Source organism: Nannospalax galili, unplaced genomic scaffold, assembly GCF_000622305.1.
Source record: "Nannospalax galili isolate Female #2095 unplaced genomic scaffold, S.galili_v1.0 scaffold787, whole genome shotgun sequence".
NCBI lineage: Eukaryota > Metazoa > Chordata > Mammalia > Rodentia > Spalacidae > Nannospalax > Nannospalax galili.
Window position 1 is genome coordinate 2,188,518 of NW_008356318.1, and position 4,519 is coordinate 2,193,036.

The window sequence follows — 4,519 nt, forward strand, 5'->3', positions numbered from 1 at the left end:
TCTTGGAATTGTTGATTCTTTGTATTGTTTTCTTTGTTTCAATTTCATTGATTTCTGCCTTGATTTTTGTTATTTCTTCTTGTCTGTATCTATTTTTATGTCAGGACTGCCACATTTTGATTGCTATAGCTTTATCATATCATTGAGACTTTTTTTAACTCTACAGTATCCAACTTTTTTTTTCTTCAAAATTGTTTGGGCTATTCCTTATATTGCATTTCCATACATTAAGATTATCTTATCTGTTTCTACATAAAAGCCTACTAAGATTATAGGAAAAATGACATTGAATCTACAGAGCAATTTAGGTAGAATTTCTACTTTAGTAGCTTAGAGTTTTTCAGTGCATGAACATAATGTGTCTCTTCATTTTGCCAGATCTTCTTTAATTCTTCTAGCAATGTTCAGGGATAGAGGTCTATGCTAAGCCTGCTAAATATTTATTCCTGAATAGTTTATTTTTGGTGCTCTTAGGGGGAAATAGTTTTCTTAATTTTATAAGATGTTCATAGCTAAAATATAGAAATATAATTGGCTTTGTGTGCTCCTGTGGTTTCCTTAAATTTTGTCAACCTGGATTATTAGTTTTAGGAACTTTTTATAGATTCACTAGAATTTTTTCCAAATAATACCTAATTATCTGCATATAAAACAGTTTTAGGCATGCCCTCCTGATCTGTGTAGTATTAATTTCTCTTCTTGCCTTGCCTTGCTGGCTATTCCTTGGTATAATATTGAATGGAGCTGGTGAAAGGAGGCATCCTTGTCTTTTTCCTGACCTCAGGAAGGAAAACTTTCATTCTTTCAGCAATGTTATCTTGGCTATGGTTTTTGCTTGCTTGCTTAGTGTAAGGCCTAAAATCAAGGCAGAACTACCATTGACACCTGGTGCAATTGGGAGATCTTCAAATGACATAACCACAGGTTCCCCTCTCTACTCTATGCCCATGAGTAAGTTCCCATAACCAAGTAATTCAAACCAAACAGCAGATTCAGTTCCTAATTCTCTGCAAAGCCTGGTGTTCAGGCCCTGACAGCTAGTAGAATTACCTAATTAATAAAATCACATCTGCCTAGTGGCCTCAGGGACTCCTCACTCTCTTGATAGTACAAAGCCTGCCTCTCATAACCCCAGATGTTCACACTATACCTCAGTGCTACCTCTTGTGACCTACATGGCTGATGGTGTCCTCTTTTCTTGGGCTGCAAGGGTGTGGGTTTGATATACTGCTTTGGATCTCATTTGTCAATTGTCTGTGACTATGTGGTCTGCTATCTCCAGAACCCTCAGTCAAGAATCCTTCCCTTGTTAGTGGAGTGAACAGGAGGCAATTAAAACCTTTCAATAAACTCCTTTTACAGACTGAGAAAGTATACTACTTTTTCTAGCTTTGGAGCTTTAGTTATGACTTGGTATTAGATTTTTCAAATTATTTTTCTGAATTTTTTGAAATTATTTTGGTTTTGTATATATTCTATAAATATGATAGATTACATTCATTGATCTGTATTTATTAGCCATTTGCATTTCTTGAGTGAACCCCACGTGATCAGTATCATGATTAATACCGTTAATATGTTTCTGGGTTAAGTTTCTAGTATTTTATTTAGTATTCTTTGTCAATATCATGCTGGTCAATTTTTCTCTTTTCTCATGAATTCTGTCTGGTTTTTAAATCAAGATACCATTAACCTTTTAGAATAATTTGAGACTCTTTCCCCACTCAGTACTTATTTCTCCTCAATTTGGATTTGATCTGTTCTTTGCCCATTTTCCTAAAGATGGAGCTCAGGATATTGATTTTTAGATTTTTCTACTTTTCAAATGCAAGTTTGTAAAGCCATACATTTTCTTTTAACTAAGGCATTAGTATAATGCCTTATATATGTATAATATATGTTTGGAAATCTTTTCATTGCATTTGGCTAGGAGTTTTCTAACATCCCTTATGATTTTTCTTCATCTTGCATGTTATTCAGAATTGTTAATTTCCAAATATTTGGGAATTTCTCAAGTCCATTCCTGTTATTAATTTGCATTTCATTCCATTGTGCTGGGAGAACATGCACCCAGTGATTGGGTTATGGCTTTCCATATCACCTATCCTGAAGAACATTCCAGGTATACTTGAAATTCTTATGTACTTCTTCATGGGAAAGAATGTGGATGAAGTCTATCTTAGTTTGTTACCATCTACACACCAGTAAGTTAAATGGGTTCATAGTGTCCTGTTTTCCTCTAACCTATGACTTCTTGTTCTATCAGATATTGAAAGTGAAGTATTAGACTCTATAGTTTCAGGAGGGGTGCTGGAGAGATGGCTCAGTGGTTAAAAGCACTGTCTGCTCTTGCAGAGGACCCAGGTTCAGTTCCCAGGACCCACATGGTAGCTAACAACTGTCAATAACTCTAGTTTCAGGGCATCTGACTCCCTCTTCTGACCTCTGCAGGCATTGCACAACACGAGTGCACTTACATACACACAGGTAATACACTCATATACATAACATTTTAAAAATAGTAATAATGACTATAGTTTCAAAATTTAATTTTGCCAGTTTTAATTATGACTTCAGGTACTTTATTAGTCAATTATAATAAAAGTCGAGTTACTTTCATGATATGTTGATGTTTTATCATTATGAAGTTGAAGTGCCTTCAGTGTCAATATTTCCCTGATTTCCTTTTTTTGTCTTATAGGGATTTATTCATTCCACTTATTTTAACCCCTTTTTACTTTTAATCAGTTGTCTTTTAATCTGTATTGTATCTTTTCTACCCAATCTAAAAACCACTTCTCTTTGATTGCTGTGTAATCACATCTAATGTAATTATTGATTTCATTAAAAGGATGTCTGCCATTTTTCTGCCTATCTTCCAAATTTCTCACAGATTTTGTATCTGTCCCTCCGAATGCCCTTCTTTTGTGTCAAATCTTTCAGCAGATCATTTTAATTCTTCTGTCAATTTTTAAATTTTATTAGTTTTATTTTATGCGTATGTGTGTATTGCGTGCATGTAGGTAAGTGCACCCATGTCATGCAATGCCTGTGGAGGACAGAAGAGACTGTTGGATCCCCTGGGACTGGGACAGTTGTTAGCTGCCATGTGGGTGCTGGGATTCAAACCCGGGTCTTCTGCAAGAACAGTCAGTGTTCTTAACCACTGAGCCAACTCTCCAGCCCCTCTTCTGTCAATTTTTAAAAAATATTTTTAATATTGTGTTGTATATGTTGCAAAGGGAGGGCAGGTACATATGTCACATCATGTGTACATGGAGGTCAGAGGGCAACCTTGTAGAGTCAATTTTCTCCTTCTTTATGTGAGCTCCAGAGATCATCCCAGATTTCCAGGCATGTGTAGCAAGTGACTTTACTGTTGAGTCACCTCACTGCCCCTCAAAATGTTTTTATTTTTGAGATGGTCTCATATTTAACTTAGGGTGGATGGAACCCACTGTGTACCCCAGGCTCACCTTGAACCCATGGCAATCCCTTCTCCATCTACTAAATGCTAGGAACTATAGGCATGAGCCATGCCAGCCCTCACTATCAAATTCTTTATTTTCTTAGAGTTATGCTGTAAATTATACTATAATGTTATTATTCCTATATAACTTACCACGGTCTATGTTAGGTTAATACAGAGGAGGTAATTCCAGTAAAACACTGATACTTTTCTACAATATGGAACTTTTTCTCTGTCCTTTGGGCTCTTATTGCTACTACATTGCTCACAATTAATATAAAAGACCCTATAGAACAGCATTATAATTACTATTTTTTAAAATTTGTTTATATTGAGTTTTTGTATATTTCATACATACTATCTCAAACAATCTTAATCATCTTTATACCTCCATCCCCACCAGCACCCTCCCATTGCTCGCCCCACCACTGGAACCCATACACTCTGTCATCCATGTTAAGGCCCACTGTGTCAAGTCAGTCTCCCCAGACGTTCTCCAGTGCAAGTGCATTCACTGATTTCTAGTCAGCCTATCTAGAGTCATTTGTTTTAGGAAGATCAGTTCTTCCTCACCTAGCAGTAATCAGTTTCCAGTATTTCTTCAGCTAAGATTGGGGTCTGCTGTTCATTTCCTCAGTTTTATGCTGGGTTTTTGTCAGCCTGCGTTTGCATGGTATTGTGTATGCTGACACCATTGCCATAGAATCATATGAGCACGGTCCCAGGAGCTTGTAAGACTTTGTTTCCATATGGTCATGTACTTCCTCCCTGGCTCTTACAATCTTTCTTCCAGCTCCTCTGCAATGGTCCCTGAGCCCTGGGTGGGTGAAGTTTAATATATGAGTCCTGTGCAAGGACCAGCATTCTGCAAACTCTTAATCTCTCTGTTTTGGCTATTTGTGACCTTTTGTGTTCCTGGCCCTCTGTTGCATGAGGGAGCTTCATTAATGAGAACTGAGAGATTCATTAGTGTCCTCCTCTTTACCCCTGTTCTGTGTTCCTTGCACCTTAGGTGTAGAGGTTGCATTGCTTTGTAACTGTGTTACTTAG